This window comes from Triturus cristatus, chromosome 2_2 (assembly GCF_964204655.1).
Source record: "Triturus cristatus chromosome 2_2, aTriCri1.1, whole genome shotgun sequence".
In the NCBI taxonomy this organism is placed as follows: Eukaryota; Metazoa; Chordata; class Amphibia; order Caudata; family Salamandridae; genus Triturus; species Triturus cristatus.
Genome location: NC_140582.1, coordinates 114,091,116 through 114,117,059, shown reverse-complemented (window position 1 = coordinate 114,117,059; position 25,944 = coordinate 114,091,116). Strand labels below are relative to the sequence as shown.

Genomic DNA, 25,944 nt, shown 5'->3' with positions numbered 1-25,944 from the left:
CAGCTTCCAGTGCTAGCACGCACAAAACGATCTTTTTCAATTTGTTTTCTTAAAACGGTTCCGTGTACAGCCTCCTTTTATTTATTTATTTTGCACTTTTATATAGTGTGAACTCGTTCCGAAGGTATTGGAGCACTGTACGGGAGAACTAATTATATAATATTACACAGTCACTTCTCTTCTCTTCTCTCTCTTTTTTTTTTAAGTCACAGGGGGGCATATCAGCAACACCCGGCGATAATTATCGCTCAGCGCTCTTAGCGTGAGGATAATTATCGCCGGGTAACGTGGATTTTTATCGCGGAGATAGCGTGCTATTAGCAACGCTTATCTCCTCAGCGATAAAAATCCTCACGCTAACTGCCGAACGTGAGATTATCACTGGAAATCCAGTGACAATCTCACGCAATGTGGCGTTAGCTTGCTGATAGAATATCATGGCTAAGTCAGTCCTGAAGCAGGCGTAAGGAAAGTAGCGATAACAGGGGTTATCGCTACTTTTCCTGACGCTATGCTTCATAGCATGGGGCTTGATGATAGGAGAAATAGCTTAGCGACATTTCTCCTGTCATGTTACGTCAGGAACGCCCACTTTGCATCTCGTTAGAGATGCAAAGCTGGGTGTAAATAATCCCCATGCTTTGCATCTCATTAGAGATGCAAAGCTGGGCGTAAATAATCCCCACGCTAAAGCAAGGTTTCACGCGTTAGCGTGGCCTTGCCAATTAGGCGATAAAATTATTGCCGCTTTTCGTCCCGAAAACGGCCGCAAAAGCGGCGATAATTTTTGATCGCCTGCTTGTAAATATGCCCCAGGGATATTAAGTGGTTTTCCCAGAGTAACAAGCTGTTGAGCCACGGCTATACTCGAACCTGGGGGCATATTATCAAGGACGGTGTTAAAATTATCGCCGGTTTAGCGGCAGAAAACTGCGATAATGGGCTTGATAACATGCCGCAGAGAATTCCAATAGAAGCCCATGTTCTGGTGTCAACATGGGCTTCTATTGGAATTCTCTGCGGCATATTTTCAAGCCCATTATCGCCCCTTTAGCGGCAGTTTCCTGCCGCTAAAGCGGTGATAATTTTAACGTCGTTCTTGATAATATGCCCCTAGGTTTCCCAGTTCCAAAGTCAGTAGCTCTGTCCCTAACCTCTCATTCCACAGAAAAAGCTCATAGGAGGAAGGACTGCTATAAGATTCATCTAAAAAAACACAACAACAAAAAACATAAGCTTGATGCTTATCCTGTGATGCCTTGGACCTGTGGAGAACGCTTCTTTCACACATTAATATTGTACAAGGGCTGCTTGTTTGCTTTAGACTTAACAGTACATGAAAAGAATATGACAAGCTGTAACACATTGTATCTGCCCCGGTTCGTATTTACCTGCTCCCATCAGCACCAAAGATGGAGGAATGAATCACCAGGGAAAAGACAGGTTTGCTGTGAACCAGCATCCCCGCAAGATTCAATTAGTTTGAAATGACAAGATTTGCCTTCTTCCTAGAGTCGGGAGGAAGCAGGGGCGAGAGATGAAAGCCCTGTCACCGCACTAAGATCAAACACATATGGAATTCATAGAGTGAATATACCTGCCTGAGACAGCTTTTCAGCGTAGATCACAGGAATCGAAATTCTGTGTTGAACATTAAAAAAAAAATTCTGTCTGCAAAGAAACACAATGGCAAATTAGTAGGTCTAACGTGCTCAGCTCTGGTTCCGGCATGGTTTCTGTTTAAAACTGCTTTGCAGTGACCGTATCTTTTGAACACGCAGGAATAAGTTGCCCTTGAACGTGAACCTATTCCTCCAAGTTCACGAGCACACTTTGACTAGCTAATAAACGTAGGATCAAAAATAAAGGTGAGAAAGCCTCGAAACATTATGGTAAATGAACATCAAGCATGGTATATCTAGGCACATTCTAACAGGTGTTGCTGAAGGACAATTGATGGTACTACACAGAATGAAGGCAAAAACAGAACCGACCAGAATGTCAGCTATAGCCGCAGTGTCACAGTGGTTCAGACAAAAATACCTTATTTACATGAAATAAATTCTTATTGAAATGTACACACAATTCATTAAAAATAGACAATATTTTCAATAGCTCAAAACAACAATCTATGATCATATCCTTCAACCCCATATACTTACAATGTATACAGTTACAAACATATAAACATTCAAGTTTCTCCATACCATGACTCAATATAGTCGCAGCCCAAGATCTCATACATATATTTACAGCACTTTTAAAACAACATATTACGATTGTAGCCAATGATAAACAATTCAAATTACTCCTATTGGCTTTTCTAAAGTGCAGAGTCCCTTGGTTGATTGCTCCGTCCATGCTTCAGTCCTCCATCTGCTCTTTGAACCTGATTTAGCTTGCGGCAAGGGTACTCAGTGACAAATATGACAGATATGCCATCTGCCTTATTAAAAGTGCCATAACATATAAAGTACCTGCAATAAGGTGGGCGGGATATCCTCACATTTGTGATGGAGTGCCCATCTGTCAACCAGTAAATCAAAGCCCAGGTCTCTTAGTAAAACTCTTAACACCATTTAGGTCAAAGAAGTCCTTCCTGCTTCACCTTCATTTGTTGCTCTGACACACATCCAGTCATTCCCCTTTGATGTGTAGCGCTCTTCTGAGATAGCCAAATCAGGTAAAACACTGTGTAACAAATATTTCTCGATTGAGCTCAGGTTGTTATTGGAAGAGCAAGAGTCCGTGCAAAAGATGAAAAAAAGTATGGGCCCGATTTAGAGTTTGGTGGAAAGGGTACTCTGCTGCAAAGAAAACCATTTAGAGTCATGTGGATCTTAAGTAGGTCGACGACAGAGACTCTGCTGTTGACATACAGCTTCAACGAACCAACAGAGTAAGGGTGGTCACTGGATTTGCCATTTCTCTTCCTGCTCCATTTAGAGAGGGTAAGCAAATGGCATGTTTTCACTGTCCGTGACCACCAATAAATCCTGGTGGTAATGGGCAGTGAAAACTAGAAAATGACCCCATCACTATGAAAGAAAATTCCCTTGACAAGAGGGTCATTGCTGTTATTTATGTTCATAAATAAACTCCTGCTTTGGGATTTTTTTCTTGAAAATAAAAATAAAAATTGAAAGTCTGCCATATGGCTCTGTCATGTTGACAAAGCCGTGCATCAAACTCTCAATGCATTGACAGGAGCTTCTGTGATGCCCACTGGCCTGGTGGGCATCTCTAAATTTGGCAGGTGGGTACTCACGCAGGGCAACAAAGTATGTTACTCCATCACAATGATGGAGTAAATCCATTAAAACCAAACTCGAAGGGGCCAATTAGGGTGGCGGGGAGATCACCACCGTCAGCCCGCCGTTGGCGGTCTCACAGCCATCCTAAGCATGTTTTCCCACCACCACATTAGGATGGCAGCCGGTTTGTTGGAAGTCCATCCGATGACCTGCCAGTGGGGCAGAGTAATGGACCCCTGGACGAACAAGAGCAGACGAGCCTCCTGCGGGCTGAGACGGCCCGCTCTGGCACCCGGTGAGTCAGCGAGCCTCGGGCGTGAGTGCCGGAGCTAGTAAGGATTCCGTCCGGACGCAGCTGCTGAGACTTTCAAGGCCCCACTGCCCCTCAGGTCCAATATGAGTGAAGATCCCCTTCTGAACCATTGAGGGTCACCTCGGAACAATCAGGTGAGGGAGGGCCCCCCAGCCAGTGAAAGTGTGCAGCAAACTTTATTCCATACGGAACACACGGTCGGGCCGCTCCATAGTACTAGATGCCTGCGTGTGTCTGGGGCTTCCTTCCAAGTCCCGGCTCCTGGAGAATCTACCTGTATGGTCAGAGGCACCCAGAGAAACCTGCTAAAAGCGGTGAGGCAACCACCCACCCGGCTTCTGCCGAAAGCACCATTAGTACTCGTCCTGCACCCCTGACCCTACAACGGTGGCTAATAGGCAGCAAGGAGGAGTATCCTACTGAGACAGCCCAGGAGACACCTGAAGAAGTGGCGCAAATTACCCCAGAGGCCCGTGAGAATACAAAGGGGATTGATAAAAATGGGGACCGGTCAAATGGAACACCAGAGGCAGAACCCCTTGCCTGACCCCAAGATGGCTGCCGCAGTGGTCCTTTACCACGATGAGCTACTACTCTTGGACAAAAATCGGACATCGTCCAGACCTCATGGATATCCCCCATCCGGCTTACCCATCAGGACACTGAACCTGTGATCTTGCCACCGACCTTTGAGACCTAGCATTTTGGCCAATGCCCGGTGGAGCTACCTTGCTAGCTATAGAGGAGATGGGCTGTTGACTTCCCCCTCGGCCGTCACCTACCCAGCAAGACTTTGGGCAGACTTTCCTTCGTCTCTCCACCTTATCTCCCTCCTAACCTTCTTCCTTACCCCCTTACCCTTCTACTATCCACTTATCTCGTCTTCTATGCTCTTTAAATGTTTCAAGCAACAGATTTAACTTGTAACTGATGTAACTTTGTAACTATGTGGAACCTCATGTAAAGCGCTCTGATACCTCCGGGTCTAGCCAGAGCTATATAAAACTCAAATAAAAAAAAAAAAAAAAAAATACAATGGAGGCAGTGCCTGCCTGGCACTGCCATAGGCATTACAATGTGTCTTTTCTCTGGCCCTTTCATGGCGGTGAACCCGCCATGAAAAGACTGGTGGAAAGAGACATTGGGGGGCCTGCCTGAACCCCAGACATGGGACCTGGTGGCCACCTATAATGCCCCCTACATATCCCTGCACCATGTGGCAAGCACCGCATGGTGCCTGCCACTTAGCGCAAGGATATGTCAAGTGTCAGTTTTTTGCATTGCAACAGGTTCTGAAGCCAGCAGGACCAGCCGAAATGACAAATATAGGCATTGCAACGTCCGTGGTGGTGGTCGCATCAAAATGCCTACTCCGGGACCGCCAACAGCATTTCAGGCAGCCCCAGTCCCTGATAGGGTGGCGGGCGGATGTAAGTCCGCCCGCCATCATAATTGGGCGCTAAATATGGCCCTATAAATCCATCCCGATAAACAATATATTTCATCCATAAAATTGGCCATGAACATACAGAGTAAAAAGCCATACTTCTAGACTCCAATTGTCAAAATATAATTTTTCAGAGAACTCTTTAGTGTATATCAAGAAATTATCACTGTCGCTTCTGAGGACCCACAACTGCCATTATCTTAAATGCTACTCATTGATCTGATGTGTACTTCAGTGGCAAATCTACATGGATCTTGGTCATGTTGATCTAATTTACCACACTTCATCAAGATATTAGGTCCAAGATACTTTACAGTCCCTTGGTGAACAAGTTCTCAGCTCCTAAGCAACTGTGATCAAAAACCAATTAAAATCCAGTGTTTCACATTTAGAATATTTGAGTGCAACACTCATCCAACTCTGTAATTCGATGATCACATCAGTCATCAATGACTTTGTCAATGTCTCCCCAGCATCTGTGGTGGTACCCCAATATACTTGAATGTGCCTTTAGATGTCTGCTTCTCAAGAAATCAAATGCTCATCTAGAGAGCCCGGCAACTTACAGATCCATCACAGGCCTATTTTATCACACAGATTCCTAATAGGTTTGACTTCTCATTTCTCCATCTCCTTAAAGTAGAGTACAGATTTAAATGACGCCTGCCAGACATCAAACTGCTTTATGGTACTCAATCCACACTAGTTAATAACAAAGAAGAATTTCTGTCCAACAGGCACGAGGGCTAGGATTACTATTTGATCCGATTTGATTTAACAGCAGTTGTCAAAAGTGTGGACCAAAATATTTCTTTTTATATGTCTGCATTTCTCATTTGGTATAGTGTGGTCCACACTCCAATGATTCAGTTCCTTACTTGGAAATCATACTCAATAGGTGAATCTAGGTACATTCTATTGTGACCAATGCGTTCCTGCCTCTCACCAATCCTCTTCATTATCTACTTAAAACACTAGATGACTGACCAATACAAACCAACATTTTGAATAATCGTGGAAATCACCAAACCCTTACGGATTGCCTCTCCTCAGTGGATTGATCAAGACTTCTCTGCTAGAACCAAGTACAAATATTAGGCACTACTTTTGGGTTTTGGTATTATTCAGTTGCTTAAATATCACAAGCACTTGACTCCCTCAGGCTCAGTGAGAAATCTTGGGATCTTTTTCAACTCTGAGCTATTTTGTTTCACACAAGTCAATACCACGACAGGAAACATCTACTGCATCTACTGCAGCTCCAGCAAAAAAAATCACTGTATTTCCCCTTTTCTATCCTTCTGCAGCACTAGTGCTTTACAAATCTATTAATCAACCAATTTATAAATGAAATAAGACATACTGTTATGAGCACAACGTAAACAGGCACAGCCTTGTTTAGTCACAGAAGCAACCTGTAAAATATTTTGTATCTCACCCTTGCTTTTTCACCATGCCTGACTGGCTGGGGTTTGAGCCATGACACAACTATGGCTTAGCTAATTGTAAACCTTCTGCCTTCAAGATCATCAGGGACCATAGGAGGGACAAGGAACTAAACTCTAGTGCTCATAATTTTCCTCTTTAAATCTCTTAGAATTATGTGAAATCTGGGCCCTTGAGAGGTCGGACACCTACTGCGCATGTCACTATGTCTAGTTGCTGCTCCAATTGAGATTTTGCTAATTCGGTGTAATTTTACTTTAAAAAAGGCTTCATGTCTACTGATTGGGTTACTATCTAGCCTACTTTGATGACCATGATTATATTCTTTTAAGACAAACACACACAGCCTTGCACCTATGGTTAGATTGGGGTGATTTAGATGGTTGGTCCTGATCCGCAATTAAATAGCTAAGCTAACAAAGATGTTTTGGAATACAGCCTACATTAATTGCCAATGGATGAGATAACTTATAGCATTCTTTTGATCAATTTTTTTTTGCTTTCCATTTCGATAACTTTAGGCATGCTAGAAACACAATTACTTCGTAGCAACATATATTTTTAGTAAGTTAAATAGTTTAATTTATTTTTTGATGGAGTGTATATTAACATTTTTTTTTAAAGATGAATCAATTTTATACTAGTGACACTACACACATCCTACAGAGACTTCAGACCATACAGAACGCTGCAGCCAGACTTATCCTCGGCCTCCCCTGACAATCCCACACCACACCCCACCTCAGGCAACTGTACGGCGCCCCATACAGAAGAGATGCCAATTCAATCTGCTGACCCATGCACACAAGGCTCTATGCAACCAAGAACTCACCTACATTAACCTCCATCTGAACTTCCACCAACCGTCGAGAAGACTATGCTCTGCGTCCCTTTCTCCTGCCCAAACACTCCGCATCTACCGAAACAGAAGCAGAGAATGCTTTTTCTACCACATCTTAGCAAAGACTTGGAACAGCCTCCCTACGCAACTCCGGACCCTCACCTCACTTCCGGAAGTCTGAATGGCCGTCAAGACCTGGCTTGTTGAATATGCCTCAGAGACCTGCAAGTGCCTGGATACCCTATTGGGTGATAAGCCACACTTTATAAATCATGATGTGATTGATTGATATTTAATGACCTATTGATTGACACTTTTGACAGATCAAAAGCATTTGCACTTCAACATCAGTTTAATATTTAGTATTCATTGTTTTCCCTAGAATGCAAGTATGTCTGTCAATATTTCTGAAAATATGTGTTTTGTTGAAGAATAAATAAAGTGATAATATGTAAAATGTGCTTCCAAGGAGCATTGTGAATGATTGTAAGTTCAACTTTAAATAGAAAACAGAATTTGAAGGAAGTAATACATGCTTAAACATGATTTCGTTGTGTAAATCCACACCATATTCTGAAAATGGGAAAATAAAATGCAATGTTATACAGTATATTTACCTTTTGGCGGAAAAGGTTTTGCATTTAAAAAATGTATTTCCATACATGTGGCAGCACCACAAGAAACATCCCCTACTGTAAAGTTTCTTCAAATACTTCTATTAGGGGCTGGCCATTGTAAAAATGTTAATGCAAATGCTATTAAGTGAATTATATTGTCCGGTTCCTGACAGTGTTTGTCTGCACAAGAATTACTTGTTCATAGTAATCCGCAATGTCAATAATGAGGAATCCTTGTTTTACCCGGTATTTCACTTGCATGCCTCCCTTTTAACTATCCGGGATAAATGTATGGAGTTACACCAGCAGTTTTGCATTCCCTTAGTGCAGATGCAAAACAGGGAATTTCACCAATCGCAAAAGTAAGATATGGAATGACCATAATCTGTCATGGAATTGCGCTAAAGACGCAGTAAGGGCAAACATTTCTGTGGGTTCACTGAGATAATTTCAGAAGACACATCGAAGTACTGAATCAGAGTTACATATTGGAAGTCCAATCAAAATCAGCCACGCAGAGTGAGACAGAAACACTGTTAATAAAAAAATCAAATAGGCTATTCCAACCACAACACTACAAACATTAGGGAAAATACATACTTTGTGGGGGTGAGATTTGCTATTCTATCTCCAGTCTAAGAAACATTGGGTAAAGTACATACATTGATTTCAGTGGTCCTAAATTTAGAATTCTATATTCAATCTACCAAACATTGTGGAAAGTGCATATATGACAGAGGGGGGGGGGGGGGCAGATTTACTATTCTAACTCCAATCTAACATTGGAGAAAGCCCAATTGGGGTTGGGATCTGGGGGCAGAGTTACTATTCAAACTCCTGTCTTACAAACATTGGGGAAAGTGCATACACTGGAGGATGTCAGATTTACTATTTTAACTCCAGTCCAAAAACATATAGGAAAGTGCAGGAAGCAGATTTGCTGTTCTACTTCAGTCTTAAAAAAAATTGAGGAATGTGGATACAATTGAGTGTGGGGGATGGGGGGAAGATTTAATACTCCAGTCCAGTCCAACAAAGTGCATGTATTGTGGCAGGTTCAAGTTCACTATTCTACAAACACTGAGAAAAACACATACATTCGAGGGATCAGAATCACTATCCTCAAATAGTATAATAAGCTTTATAAAAATTATTTGAAACTAGAACTTAAAAAACTACATTTTAATTAACCATGTTACCATTTGAAGAAAAAAATAATTGCTATATATTTTTTTTTAATTTGAAAATATATCAGAAATGTTAAAGGAAACTATCCCTCAAACTCTCATCTAAAGTATAAAATCCTAAAAAATCTTATGATAACGAAAATGTATTTTTGAAAGCAAATAGTTAATTCCAATTTAGAAATTGTATATATTTAACCTTTTCATTCATTAATTCAGAAAAACATTACTCTTAGAAGTTTAATAATTCATCAGAGTTTATTAGATAATTAAAAAAGTTGGGAACAAATTAATACCAATCAAAATATGAAACAAATTAAATAAATAATATGAATTAATTACCATATTAATCGATTGATGTTAACATGTTATAAAACACTAGTGAATCATGGGAACATTTTGCTGAACAATCAGCCCTTCCATCCCGTTAATCATTCCCCAAGGACCACATTGCAATGACTGTGGCAAATGTGGTCATTCCTGACAGAGGAAACAGTAAGGAGCATATCGACACTGGATATATGATAGGCCAAGTGTACTTTACATGGGGTGAAGAGGACTCTCTTTCAGACATCGCTTTGTCAAGATGGAGACTTTCATGGATGCGGGATGTCAATAAGAATGTTTTTGAGAATGAAAGTATCTATTTCCATCACCATTTTAAAGGCCACAATTCCACTCAAACAACTGAGGGGTGGACGAAAGAAGCCCCATATGATCAGGAAGAATGGGAGCCCATTCCATCCCAACATAAGAAATCCCACAAAGAAAAGAAATTAGATACATTTTGAGGAAATCTAACTGCTTATGATTAAACCCTGTTACACAATTCTGCTTCCAGTTCAAAGAGTGAAACCAATAGAAACTTCACACAACAGCCCAAGTGAATCTCCCTACTGTGGCACATCATCAAAGGAAGGTAAAAAAAAAGATCATTTAAAAGCAAGACCCTGTGCCTTAAAGAGAAAGGGTTGATTTCGCAACTAAGGAGCATAAATAACTTGTCTTCCGTCCTTCCCTCCCCTAAGCACTGTAGTTGGCTCGCCACACATGGGAGCTAGTGGGAAAAAAAACAGAAGTTTCTTGCTGACCGATGTTTTTGGCCAGATGTGTATGCTGACATTAGGAAGCACTGTCGATCCTGTCCTAAGTGCACATTTTCAACCCCTTCTAAGAAATTAAAAGCACACCGCTAACCTCTTCCTGTTATTTGTGTTCCATCTCATCCAAAGTATGGAAAAAAATGACAAGTCAGAACAAGACGAAACTTTTGAAAACAAAAAAAGTCTGCAAATGAATCCATATGAAATGGTTAGCTTCCTCAATCCCAGGGGCATATTGCCAAGGACAAGCGATAATTATCGCTAAACGCTCTAAGTGCGATTTAAATTATCGCTGGCTATCGCTGGATTTCATCCCCGTGTCTGCGGCGTATTAGCAACGCTTAGCTGATAGGCGATGTGAAATCCTGCGATAGACTGCGATAATGAGCATTAGCGTGTGTAATCCTGCGATGATTTCACAGCGCTAATGCCAAGCTTGGTAATAGGGGAGTGTGGACTCAGCCTAATGATCCTGATGGAGCAAGGATTCAAGAAAACAAAACTTGCTTGGAACAAACCCTTCATTAACTTTACTAACCGTTAAAAGTTCTAGATGAGACGAAACTAATATACACCAAACACCGACACGTGGGAAGAAAGCTTTACGCATGCTTAATTAATGTGGAATAAAGTGCAACGCGACTAAAACCGCTTTAATTTGTAGAAACGATTTACGCATGTGCAAGCTTGAGTTACGTAGAGATAACGTGACTAACTTGCTTTTGGAGGGAATTCTTTGCGCATGCACAAGAGGGACTAACATGTGGTCTTGCAGAAACGCGTGCCCGGCATCTTCTTGCCTGAACTAAAAGGAAAGCCGCTTAAGTTAATGCTTTTCCCAGAAAAATAATAATAATATGGAATAGAGTAGACGTGGGGGGTGAACAGTGAGAATTATATATTTGAGAAAATAACATCTGTTTATGATTCTTTTATCAATAGTGTGCACTTGGGCCTGTTTCGCATATGACAGGGAGAAAAAATGGAGTCAAATGACAAGGAGTTGCGCATGCTCAGTAGACTTGGAATATTACCCAATCACCGGAAAAGTGAACTGCTGCCAAATATCAAGGATAAAAGACGTGGGAAAGTGAAGATGTGCAGGCCTCGTCTACGGAGCCTGCATTGAAATTGTTATTAAAAGTTGCAACAATATATGAACGTGAAAGGAAGCATGAATGAGCTAAAGGGGAAGGGTTTGCAAAACAGTGGTACCTTAATAAAAATGAATATGTCAGCATAGTGTGATGAAACCTCCCCTATCCCTGTCCAATCATATTCTGTATTTTATTAATATATGAAACTATTGAGAGTGGGACATGTAGAAATGAAGACTATAACTAGAGTGACTTTAGAATGTTAAGGAAGGAGATGCGTATTTGCCAAGCCAAGAGAAGCCAAGTTAAGCTTGCTGCTGCTGGGTCGAGAGAGAGAAGCTGGGTCGAGCAAGATCAAGAAAAAGAGGGGAGAGAGCAGTCTGGGAAGATTCAGATCCGAATGACAAACTGCATAGATTCGAAGATTCCGGAAGAACATCGGGGAGGGAGACAGTGTAAGAGAGGGATGCGCCGTGGTATGTTGGGTTTATAGAGAAGTCTATTAAGTATCTGCCCTGTATGATCCTGTCTTATAGTCTTTGGGGCAGATTTATGACGACTGGCGCATCCCTGCATATCAGCAGGGATGCGCCAGTTATTATGCGCCACAGCTGCGCCACCATGGATGCGCCGCATTTATAATGCGGCGCACCATGGGGCAAAAACGGCACAGATGCGTGACGCATCTGTGCCGAAAAGTGGCGCATTGCTGGAGTTGCGTCGCAAGCGCGACGCAGCTCCAGCAATGATCTGGGGGGCCCTATCTGTACAATGCTGCGTCAATCCTTACGCCTGCTTCAAGCAGGCGCAGGGTTTTGACGCAGCATTGGCTCAAAAGTGACTGAGTGAAATCTTGTAGATTTCACTCAGCCACTTTTAGGAGGCGTTCCTGCGCCGGAACGCCCCCACCTGCCCTGGAACGCCTACATGTGGCGCAGGGCTTTACAACGTGACGCATCTGGGTGATGCGTCACGTTTGTAAATACCCCGCACCATGGCGCAGGATTTGCGCCGCTGCTGCGTCACAAAGTGACGCAGCGGCGGCGCAAAAGTGGCGCAAGTGCAACATAAATCTGCCCCTTTGTCTCTTGATTCCAATTCAGGGGACCCCCACCATTCTCTGGCCAGAGGGGTGGTTTTCAGTATTTCAAATAGGTAAATATTATTCTGACTCATAATTTGCATATTTCTTTGGAAATGTATTTTTGCCTCCGGACTCTTCATCTATCCACTCCTTTGCATTAATTTATTGAATGAGTTTGTGTCATTGGTTATATCTGCTAAATTATGTATCTCTCCCGTGTGAAAATGATGGCGTTTGCACTGTGAATTTGTATTGAAAGAGCATTCACCTTCATGTCTGAAATTTAGATAAAACTTATGAATCTTACCCAGAGTCTGTGGTTATTTCACTAAGATATATGAATTAGTTAGAAAACTGTTAATATCACCATCAACTAACTCAACTAATGGTCCATCGACTAGAGGAAAGAGTGTTGAGTTGTGAAAGATTAGTTAGGCTATATATTCAGTTATCGAAAATTTCAAGACTACAGGAAAATAACTAATCGACATCTGATTGAATTATAAAACTTGACCCCCAGCGGGTATCGGAGAAAGTGATAGAAAATTGAGTAAATGTGCATGGGCCTTGTTGAATTGTGTGGAGTATTTATCCCTGGCACACCCGCTGGATCAATACTGTCACGAGAATACTGAAAGCATACAATCTGTACCACATATCAAAGAAAATAGGCACTGAAAAACACCCTCAACAGAAACAAACCTAGCATGAACGTGCTTCAGTCGATGCAAGTAAAAAGTGCATTAATCAAATCTGTCTGGTATGAACTAGAACATGCCTCTCTCCCTCCCTCTCTCTATGGTTTCTGCTTACTCGAACACCAGCCACTCTTATCTCACTCTGTGCTCGAATCTGATATGCTTATTTGTGTGAAGCATAATTTCCTATTTATTTTCTAATCACATTCAGATATTTACATAACTGTCTGCCAACCCAAGAGTGAAGCAACTTGGTACAGAACCCCTGGCAAGTAGTGAAATCGTCCGATGAGTTTATGCAAAATCTATTGATTTCTAGTTTATACTGCTCGTGGATATATCTGTACTTCACTGCACCATCACCCACATTTGTCCCAACATTCCAGATGCAGCCCCCTAGCTCCATTATTGCATACATGCTAGATAGATAGATAGATAGATAGATAGATAGATAGATAGATAGATAGATAGATAGATAGATAGATAGATAGATAGATAGATAGATAGATAGATAGATAGATAGATAGATAGATAGATAGATAGATAGATAGATAGATAGATAGATAGATAGATAGATAGATAGATAGATAGATAGATAGGATTTTTATTGTTTCAAGTTATTAAAAACCATCACACTATAAAAAAACACAGTCAAGAGACAATACATAGCATGACCATTCAATAACTATAGCTGCACGTGACTCTGTTGGGAGCCTGTTTACCTAAAGTACAATGTGTAATGCTAATCACATGTAAAGGAGATTTGTCAAAAATAAACACCAACCCTAAAATTATAAATGATGTGAACTGTACAAAGAATAACCATAATGTCCACTAAGCCACTTACTATTGCTGCTCCGCCAACAACCTCTATGCCATTTTATCAACTACAAATTTTTGAGATAGTAAAACCATCGCCCTTCTAAAAAGTGGTACATTTTGACCAAGATCCACTATGCAAATTCAGCACATGAAACAGCATATACTCCCTGGCCTCTTGATCTATGCCAAAAACCCCAATAATGTGATCTTGTCAATAAAACTCCATTCATTATCACACTCTTCTAAACACCTGAAATACAAAAATATAATTAAGAGCTCGCTGGTGCTAAAGTCAGTAATGTTTTGCTTCTTTGAGGATTTTCACACATTGGGCCAATAACTGCGGGCTCACCCCACTCAGACAGGCGAAGATTGCCATGTTACATTGCCTTATGTCAATTTTACGAAACAGGGGTTTAAGCCAGAAACATCTTACATTTTTAAAAATTGGGCAGGCACATAATATGTGATTTCCTTCTTAAAGTTACATAGATGGCACTGCTGCTCAGTAAACCCTGTTAATCTTCCAAATGTGTAAACTTGTAAAGAAATTAAGCCACATCTCAGTCTCAAAAGCTTTTCTTGACTGTCAATTTCACGTGTGAGGCTAGATACCCGGCTCTCCCCGGAATATATGCTTTACAACCAACTGTATAATTTACAGAAGGAAAATGTGTAGGAATTAGATGGAACTGGTGCAGGTCTTAGCTTCATATGTAATTCCCCAATTTGTGAGTGAATACTACATTATGAAATATGCCCACCGCACTAGCTAAATACCACACCCATGGGTATCAGTTTTTCCAATGTGTATTAAATAACTCACTGATTGCCACTGATCGAACCAAAATAAAGGCTGCAGTGTCCTCTGAGGGCTCGCCTGTTTTCTTACTGCCCGTTTGTCTTGAGTCTATATTTGTCATCAATGCCACCAAGATGACTTGGGTTTGCTCATTCATAAATACCACGTCTAATCTAATTTTCCCCAAGTCTAGGACTCTCCTTGCCTACTGTCATCAAAGTAGGTTTAATGGTGAAAAGTACACTGAATGTCATCCTTCTTGATGTACAGTGCAATTGGTAGCAGAATGTTTTTTGGCTGGCAACAACATGTTAGCTACTAACTTAAACAATGTGCTGCAGTTTGCCGTTATTTGCCTTGATTTAATTTGCATCAGGTACTTGTGTAGCAACTAGATAACTGTGCAGCAGAGTTATATACGCCATCACACATTAAAATATCAATGTAAAGGTAGTGGTTGTGTCTGTAGTGTTTTTTTTATCACATCTGTTTCGCTGAGTGGTGGGGTTTTATGGGGATGCTGTTATGACCTAATCACCTAAAGGTTCACTGTCCTGAATGTAAGGCATCAGCACTTGTCTATGCCACTGACCTGTTGTTCAATATGGAGGTAGGATGGAGGTGGGGCAAAGATAGGCTTTGACAAGTAAACTTAGGTAGCCAACAACCAGGGTGTCAGAGAAACCATTCTACTCTCCTGCTGCCCACATCAATATTTGGTCACTAGATTATTGAATATCTTGCTTTCCGAAGCATAGCTGTGCCACAAAAATGATACCTTTATTTTATTTTCTGTATTTTATTTACCCAAAACATTCTGTAAGAAAGCGTTGCTGAGTCACAAGTAATTAGAAAGGAAGTATTAGTATGTATTTCAAATACCGTGTGTTTTTTACATTGTTTTCATATGTCACACAAAAATAAAAAGCAATGTTAAAGCCAATAGACTTGCGTTTAATGTGGCAGCGGTAATTAGACAGAATATTGGAAACAAAAATATCGTGGGACAAAATATCCTGTTAAGAATATCGAGGACAAAATATTGTAAAGGAAAGCTTCTATTGGTAAGCAAAGTTTTGCTATACATAACTCCACATATATGTACCTTCTTTATATATAAATTAACGGATATTACAACACCTGAATTATATCACGAACAAGGATTTAACATATCCAGTGGCCAGGCACTGTGCTGAGTTTCATCAAAGCAACACATCTCATGTGTCATATTTTATTATAGCTACAGTACAGGATGACATCATAGGGGGAGACAGGGTGAACGTCTTAAGAACGTTAGAGATTGAGTATACACTCAAGTTAGATTCTAAGTCACCCCAGGGTTTGAACATGGAGGAAGATCTATACAATTTCCTATGAGGAAAGAAATAAGGCCATAGCTGTTCCTCTATGATCGCACAGTTTTATCTATCAAGGCCCTAAATTTTCTAACTATATGTGTGCCACTTTAGGGGAAGGAAAGCAATCTAAAACAATAGGAGGCCTTATGATCTATTTGTGGACTTGATATCCAAGCAGACACATGATCACACAGTTTATCTGCAAGGCAAGATAATGTTGAGTGCAAAGTACATCAACTATTTTCATCATAACAAATGCTTCTAATTATGTTTTTGGGTTTAATCTAGCCATAGATGCTAAGAATAACCATGTGAGAAATATTTGTTAAGATTAATTTGGTTTGGGAATTGATAATTAGTAAGAATATATAATGATTTTTATCTGATTTGTTCTACATTAACATATGCTACAATAAGAAACTGAAAAGTTTTAGCAAAAAGAGAAGGAAAAAGAAAGAAAAAAAACGAGGCATTCTGGTTATATATACATTTTTCTATGTCTATGCACTTACCTAAGGCCTTATATGTTCCATCAATGACGTCATGGCGTTTCAACACACCTGTAGCAAAATTGTTCCAAGTCGGTATATATTATATACATATATTTATTTCACACAGAAAAACAATGGTTACAGGCACATTATAGTTAGGGTCAGATTTTACTCATACAAAACCAGAGAAATTCAGCCATTGTAGTTAGCTGAGTTAACTACAACTCACGTCCCCGGAATGCACTGCTTATAACCTCACATATTAAATCACTCATGACATGGTCAGTGACATCACTGATGACATATCAAATTACATCACTGATGACATCAGTGATGACATCATCCAGTGACTGCAAGTGTTTTTAAAATGTTTATGAGTGTTAAATATATATACCAAGGTGTATTGGTGAATCAGTGGGTGTATGAGTGACTGTATGGATGACTCAGTGGAAGACATACATATCTTCAATGTACATAGATGCGGAGTTAAGAATAGTAAATCTATACTTACCTATTTGCACTTACCTTCTCAATATATTTTTGGGTCGTCAATATTTTTGGCATGATATTCTGTCAAAACACAAAGTATCCTTGGGTCTAACGTGATGGCACTACAGGCAAACACAAGCTACGTGACCTAATCACTACTAAGAGGTCCTCTTAATGAGGACGAAGTCCCATCACCCACCGAGGAGGCAAGCTTCATCATCTGGGATTCTCCTCTTGGCGGAGACACCTAGCTTCGCCAAGGGCATCAACCCCCTCACTGTCAGGGAGGAGCTCAGGGATTTTTGATTCCTACTCTACAAAGGATTTGCTAAAATCCTCCAGATGTGAAGTACTAATCTGGTTGGGTAAAGGGCGCAGTGCAGAAAAAATACTAAACCAAGTGAAGTGGTGATACTAAAACCAACTACTAGGAGTGATACAAACTATATTGGCTCCCTCTCAGTGCCAGGATTAAAAACAGTGCATCTGCAGTATAAAAAATGTTTACTGCAATGTGACAGACGAACAGGTCTACATGTTTCGGCCAGTTTGACCTATAAAGGTGTTGCGGCCTTCTTCAGGACCTAGAAAGCAAGTGCTACTGTGTTTATAGAATAGTGATACAGTGAGAAATAATAATCTGAGTGTAGAATAATTAGAAATAGATACAACATACAAAACCAGTAATCTCACTTTTGGTGAACAACAATTTACTGGTGTTACCTGTGAAAGACAAAAGTGACAAGAGAAATCAAATGCTTGTGTCTGAGAACATATAGTACAAAGTGGTGTGAGTCACATGTACTCATCAACAGTCTGCCATAAAGAGTGCATAGTACATGGTAATATAATTTATTCTTATCCGTTATTTATGAGTAAACGGCCTGACCTCATCCTGGCAACAGCTCAGGATGGGAGGCACTGCTCTGAAAGGAGGAAGTAGGCAAGTGTCAGACCAGTATACCAATATTTATTCGGATACACCTACAGCTTTCGAACATAGTTGGAATAACCTGTTTTAAGGTCAGTCTCATCATGTGCAATTGCCCATGAACTGACCACATGATGATGAAAAATATATAGATACACGGAAACATATGGTGGAATATAGAGCGCTGTGGCAGCACCAGATGTTAGGCTTGCTGTATATCAACAATTTTTAAAACAATTTATTGACATAAGCAAAGTAGAACAGATTATGTGCTAGCCGGTAAGAACATGCGGCCCAGGCCATCCGAACATTGTCTGATGCGTAACTCAAAGAAACGGTAGCTGTGTTATAAGTGTTAACAGTTCCAAAGAGAGTGACTAAAAGTAATCTCCGGTGTGAGACGCTTTTTTGATGTATGTAAAAGCGCATTATAAACAAGCCAATACAGCCATACAGCCCCGGGCTGTTGAGCGGTCTGAACATTTGCTCAGTAGTGATTCCAAAGGCCCGTATCTGTGTGGAAACGTTAGGTGTTTCAGAGTGGAAATGGTTAAGGTAAAAGTGCGTGTCACACCTTTAGCTGGGGTCAAACTAAAGTTTAGAATAAAACTAAAGCTAGCCGAAGCTTCTTTACACAACTAATTAAGAGGAGGTCTTAGTAGTGATTAGGTCACGTTGCTTGTGTCTTCATGTAGTGCCATCCGAACACGTTAGACCCTAGGATACTTTGTGTTTTGCAGTAACTATTGGGGAATTTATCCTCGCTGGTCTTTAAACTTCCCTTGAACCCTCTACTCCCAGTTTGTTCTGTCTATGATATTCTGTCCACGTGATATTTTTGTTCCGATATTCTGTCAGTGATCTGAGGCAGCACATTAAAAGAGAGGTATTTAGCGATGAAGTTTCCATGCAATAGGACTTTAACATTAATCAACAGGCTTTTCAGTGCTTGGTAGTCGTGGTGGTGCTGTTTCATTAGTGGTGGTATTGTGGGTTGTGATGTAGTGTCGGTGGGGAAATTTTTTTTGCAGTGGTAGTATCACTGGTAACATTATTGGGGTAGTGGTATTGGTAGAAATGGTATCGTTATGGAGGTGGTGAGGGGTGAGGTTTTCGGTTTGGTGATGGAGGTAATGATGGTTTTGTAATAGTATGATAGTAGCACTGACATTGGTGATGGTATTTGTGGTGGTGGCAGTATTAGTCATGGTCTTGGTGACGGTTGTGGTATTGATGGTGGTAGTATAGGTGGTGGTAGCATGAGATTGGTATTTGTGGTATTGGTGGTTATACAGATGGTATTGCCTCCTTCATTTAAATTAAAATGCTATTAATATACTATGCATGTATTATGAAGAATTGAATGTAACAAAAGGGTGAGGTTCTGTGCACATTTTGGATGTAAAAAGGCCCTTATTCATTGCTGTGCAAGACCCCACATGACCTGGAGTGATACACCAGCCAATACCATAAAATGTTAACAAAGTACTCCTCTTGGCTGATTTGAGAAGAAATGGCAATCTTTTCAGCTGAATGACTGCAAGATGATGATCCATGCAAGCCAATGAGTAAAGGGCTGACCCAAAGCCCACTCTCTGCTCTAGGAGGTTTACAACCCTCCTTCTCCATCCTCACCACCAGAACTTCCTGAAGACAGTAGCAGCCACCACCCTTGACAAATACTGACCTGCAGGAAAAACAGGAACAATTTGTTATGTTATGTTATGTTATATACACTTGTAGCGTGCACGGATACACCGAAGAGTGTCCCGGCACGAGCCAGCCAAGGGTCCAACACAACCACAGATAAAAAGAGAAGAACAGAAAGGTTTTCAGATTCTTTTTAAAAATCACAGAGTCCTTGATGCCCCTCAGGGTCAGTGGCAGAGCATTCCAAGCCTGCGCAGCCAGCCGGGAAAAAGAACGACTGCCCAGTCTAAGGCGCTTGAATCGAGGAGTCTCTGCCAAAAGTTGAGAATACGAACGCAGCTGTCTTGCCGGGGTGTAGAAAGCCAGCCTGTTCTGTAAGTAGATAGGACCCAACCCATACAGGGCTTTGTGAGCGATGGATGAGATTTCAAATTTTATTCGAGCCCTAACTGGGAGTCAATGCTGCAATCGCAGATGTAAACGCACACTACATCTGCTGGAAAGACCCAGCAGAATACGGGCGGCTGCATTTTGAATCACCTGTAGTTTATCCGACAGGTAACCCGGAATGCCAGCGTACAATGCATTAGCATAATCAAGGCGCGAAAGGATCAATGCACGAACCACAGTCTCCTTTGCAGCCTTGGGCAGACGAGGAAGAAACTTCCTCAAAGACCTAAGAGTGCTAAAGCAAGAGCCCGCTAGCTTCTTTATCTGTGAGGAAAAAATCAGGTTCTCGCCGAACCAGACCCCAAGGTTCGTAACGGAATCAACCATAGAGCAAAGAAGGGGAAAACCAGGGGGCCATAATCGCCTTCTGAAGTCGTCAGGGAAAGCACCATACAAGAGGATCTCCGATTTTTCCTCATTGCATTTAAGCTAAGCCTGAGCGAGCCACCGAGGATAGACAATGTTGAGCAGGGAGGACTGAGTCCTCATCTCGTCCCCAGGAAAACAGCAGTTGGGTGTCATCCGCATAGGCCATCACCTTAGCCCCCAAAACCTTCGCCAGATAAACAAGCTCTCATCTAGATTTTCCAGAGAAGCACTTCTACGCTCCTCCATTATATGCATCCTCTGCCTCTTCTTCCTCTTCCAAGAGAGGTGCTTAAGTAATAGACTAAGACTAAATCTACAGTACATGTGGGCAATACCACAACAGTAGCACAGAGATACCAGGCAGTGAGTTTTTGCTCCCATTGCTCCAAGCTTGGCTTCTGTCACTGACTGTCTAGGGGTGAAGCGCTCTCTAAAACTCTCTACCCCATGGTGACAGTTTCTTCTGCTGCTGGGTTCCCTGTGGTCAATCAACGCGGTAGTTACTTCTGGAGCAGCAGTTACAGATACAGTGTGACAGGAATGGCCTAGGCACACAAAAAGCATAGCATGGCCAGGGAACTCCATAAAATTGAGACAGAATACCTATGCATGAGATGGCAGCTGTATTATCACTTTCACCTGGCAGTCACCTTAAATAACCATATCCTTTCTTTATAACTCAACATGGTTTACCAGCCAAATCATGCTAAGTTCTCTAGTTGTTCCAATCCCTGGCCCAAACCCCAGACAACTGAGTCCTCACCCACCACCACAACAGAAGGTGCTTAAAATGCTTTTATGTGTCTGTAACGAGTGTGAATGACACTCCATGGTAAGTGAAATAGTTTAGGGAACTCATTAGTAAGGCTAAATTTGAATCATTTAGTAATTGAAAAGTTCTCAGTAAACATCACTACTTTAAGGCCACAGCATATCACAACTAATATTCAATAATATATGTTATTTTCAAGAGATATTTGGACAGAAACCGGTTGAGCAATGAAAATGTATTCGCAAGTCTGAGTCTTTAAAGAACAGGACATTATTCCCTCTGGTGAAACCCTCAGGTCTGGGAGCCGCTTACCTATTGATTGATGGTGGGTGTTTGCCTGCTGAAATGCAGACGTATTAAAGGGACAATGTGTTAAAGTGTGCATCTTCTTCAAAGCTATGAATCATCTTCCAGGCCTGGTTCTTCACCTCAGACCCTCCCAAGAGTTCATTGTCGGCACAGGTGTCCTCTTTGTCATTGTCCCACATCCACAGACCAGGAACAGTATTATGTAGCACAGCACTGAGAGAAGTGACTGAGCTGCATGTGCCAGCCTACCGATTTCTCTTCTATGTGTAAATGCTCAGAGTCACAAAATAAATCACATGTCACATATTCATATTCTGAATAATGTTGTTTCTCAAACAGGATGGATTGGTAGCACCTACTGCAGGGTGTTAAGAGCAGAGGGCAGCGTTCCCCACACAATGAAATTCAAAAAGAAAAAAACTAAACATTCTCAAAAAATGCGAACTTTTGAGAATAGTCTTCAAACTTTGAGAAAAATTGCAAGTTTTTACACCTAATTCAAGGTTGTTGAAGAAAAATAGTATTACAAGTTATCCTTTTAATTCTGTGATAATTCTACATGGAATCTCGGCCAAACAGGAATCTACAGGTGCCTCGGCCAAACTCCTGAGACGGCTCCAACGCATCCAGAACGCCTCTGCACACCTGATCTTCGACATCCCTCGCTGCATCCACATCACACCCCACCTGAGAGACCTGCACTGGCTCCCCGTCAACAAGAGGATAACCTTCAAGCTCCTCACCCACGCACACAAGGCACTCCACAACACCGGACCAACGTACCTCAACACACGACTCAGCTTCTACACCCCCACCCGCCAGCTCCGCTCCGCCGACCTCGCCCTCGCCACAGACTCCCGCATCCAAAGAGCGACCTCTGGCGGCAGATCGTTCTCCCACCTCGCCGCCAAGACCTGGAACAACCTCCCCATCCACCTACGGCACACCCAAGACCTGCTGACCTTCAGAAGACTCCTCAAGACATGGCTTTTCGAGCAGTAGCAGAATTCCCCACCCCCGAGTGCCTTGAGACCCTCACGGGTAAGTAGTGCGCTTTACAAATGATATGATTGATTGATTCATTAAATAAGCAAATTGAGGGCATTCTGTGAGACGTGCCACAAACTCAACCAGAGCTATTTAAAACAACTATTCTCTTCAGCATGGGCTTGTCTGAATTTACACTTTGTCCACATTTGAGCTCATTGTATGCTTCCTTAGAACCAGTAGCACATATGTATGAGAGGTAGAAATTGGGAGCCTAAAAGTAATTTAAGCTCATGAGTTGCTCTGGAGCATCTCACTTGGTATTAACCACAAAGAAGTAAAAAGTCAGTTGACCAAGTGTGAGCAACTAGCACATGCTCTTCATGGCAAGAAGAGCAAACTAAATGGTCAAATGCATTGAGATGTGTCCACTGCCTATGGAAGCAAGGAGATTAAAAGCCTGCTTCTTCAAATGTGAAATAACAAATGTCTAAATTATTTATTAAATGGATTTATAAAGCATGACTTAATCTTTTACTGTCCCCTCTGAGCGATTTCATGGTGGTTGCTGAGAATTCCTTGATAGATGTTTATGTGTGTGAAGGCAGTTCAGTTGTGCTGCAGTCTGAGCACCTGGTGCGTTTATTGGAGTTTCAAGTTTGATGAAACACCATTAAGTCCGTGAAAAAACCCAATGAAATCAATCTCCCTACCAGGTATTGGGAGACAGGGGGAGCTGTCCAGTCTTGAACATCAGATGTGCAGATGAGCAAGAAGAGCCACTGTGATTAATTAGCCCATTGGGTCTAGGTGGCAGGCCCTGCAGAAGAGACATGTCTTCAGGAAGTCCTCTTTAAATACAATTGGCGGATCAAGGCCGTTACAGAGATCAGATCAGATCCTGCACACAAAGAGATCTACAATCAAATTATTTTAACTAGAGTCAGTGCTAGAGAAGCTGATTCATAGGTAACTAGCAGCTTGGGGGCTGTCCACAATAGTGCGAAACTGTGTCCTTTGCCTGTTTGTTATTCATTGAGAAGTGATGGATAGGTACTCCGTCTGCGCATTCTTTCTGAGGCCAAATATGAGCTATCTAGAATGATCTTGTTTTATAGGCTTCTTAAGTGTCTTTTTGGGGAATCTGATATAAATGATTTTGCACTAGTCTAGCATAGTAGGGAAGAGTAAGGTAATTTTTGTTAGAAAAATAACAAGTAGTGGATACCTTGAAGAGAGTGAGAGAATGTGTGTTCATTCACCTGTGGAGTGAAGGAGACTTAATTTTCAATTATAATTGCCATATTAGGCATCTTGGGTGGTTCTATTGAGTAGATCCATGAATTCATGCCATGCAAGTAGGAGGCGAGAGAAGAAGTAAAAAAAGTCAGAAACTTAGGGGTCATGTTCAACGACAAGCTATCCTTCATTCATCAAGCAAACTCTGTTGTCTCCGAATCCTTCTTCACCATTAGAATGATATAGAAACTTTTACCCTACCTCCCACCCAGCGCCGGCAAGACTCTCATTAGCACGCTGGTCATGTCTAAGGTAGACTATTGCAATGGTCTATTTATCAACGCCCAGGAAAGAGTCCTAAATAAACTACAAATGGTGCAAAATGCAGCAGCCAGGATCCTGTCAGGCACACCCAAGTTCAAACCAATATCTTAGGTGATACGACAGCTTCACTTGTTACCTATCAGGAGCAGAACCAGGTTCAAGGCCCTGTGTATTGCCCACAAGGCAATCCACAACGCAGGACCTGAATTCCTCAAGAGAACTCTAAGCTCCTACAAGCCAGCTAGACCCATACGGTCTTCAGCAGCTCACTTGATAACTATTCCTAGAACTAAAAAAGCCTCTTGGGGCGACAGAAGTTTCACTGTCGCCACCGCTAGACTATGGAACACACTCCCCCTTCATATAAAGGCCATTCCCTCTATGCTCGCCTTCCGTAAACAGTTAAAAACTTGGCTGTTCAATCAATAAACCATTTACCCTTAGTCCTCCCCACTCAGCCATTCACAGCGCCAAGACACCCTCGGGTATTTGTGCGCTCAACAAATTGCTTAAAATAAATAAAATAAATAAATAAGTGCCAATGGAGCAATGAGCAAAATCTCTGATCTGGTTTTCTCAAGTTCAAACATGTGGCTTTTGCCTTAAATTGTTACTTGCATCCAATCAAAATTCAGGAATTTTCTTAAAATTGATGATAATGCTTGAGAGACATTTTTAACGGTAAACAAATTCAGAGGATTGGCATTCATTCTCCTGGCTGCTTACAGTTTAAAATGGACAACCAAAATAAATTGCTCTGCCTCTTGTAGTATCATGCAGCAATATTTACTGTTGAAACTACACCTTAGATAGAAAGTCAAATTTATTTCATTTTCATAAATGCACTTCAAATGATTTGACAATTTTCAAAGCAAATAATCAACAACTTGCTTTGTCCCTCTTCCAATGAAACAACCAGCCCAGCTGCCTCAAGAAAACCACAGACTTCGGAGCATATCAGCAAGGGCCGGTGCTAATTATCGCTAAGCGCGCTTAGCGCGAGGATAATTATCGCCGGCTATCGCTGAGATAGCGCGCTATCAGCGACGCTTATCTCCAAAGCGATAAAATTCCAAGCGCAAGCTGCCAAATGTGCGATTATCGCTGGAAATCCAGCGATAATCGCACAACGTTTGGCGATAGCTTGTTGATAGGACAGGGCAGACTTAGCCATTATATCCACCTTCCATTGGATATAATGGCTGTCAGACTGAAAGCAGGAGTAAGGAAAGTAGCTATAACCGTAGTTAGCGCTACTTTTCTTATCGCTATGCAGGTTAGCGTGCAGCTTGCTGATAGGAGAAATGTCGGTTAGCGACATTTCTCATGTTATTTTGGGGAGGAACGCCCACTTGGCATCTCATTAGAGATGCAAAGCTGGGCGTTAAGGGAAATGGCGAAGAGGCATGGAAACACGCGCTAGCGTGTCCTTGCAAAATAGAGCGATAAAATTATCGCCGCTTTTCGCCCGAAAATGGATGCTAAAGCGGCAATTATTTTATCGCAGGGCCTTGATGATATGCTCCTTCATTGTGTCACTTAGAAACTTCTCTCCTCAATTATAGTCAAGCTACTTCTTAGCCCCTGAGGATGAACCCAGCAGCACCTCTTAACTGGATGTGTCCAGATGTGCTTAGCTTTAATTTATATTTACAATGACACTGTATTGCAAATTTCATACTTATATATAGTTTTTCATTATGAGCCTTTCAATGGGCAACTTAATGGCACTTTCTGTTAGCAAAACAGTTATATTATTTCTACCTACCACACACTTTAAATAAATCTTAAAGTTGCCCCTCCAAGAAAAAATACAAATTCATATTTAAAAATAAAAGAGGAATTCTTCCTGTCTTTCCCTATTAAA

General features: G+C 41.5%; 1 non-coding gene across 1 annotated transcript; it reads right to left on the bottom strand.

Moving 5' to 3' along the window:
* Positions 1-12,229: 12,229 nt before the first annotated feature.
* Positions 12,230-12,360, bottom strand: LOC146861963 (small nucleolar RNA SNORA76). The gene has a single exon (XR_014978695.1). It is a non-coding gene; the product is annotated as a small nucleolar RNA SNORA76 (small nucleolar RNA).
* Between the last annotated feature and the right edge of the window lie 13,584 nt (positions 12,361-25,944).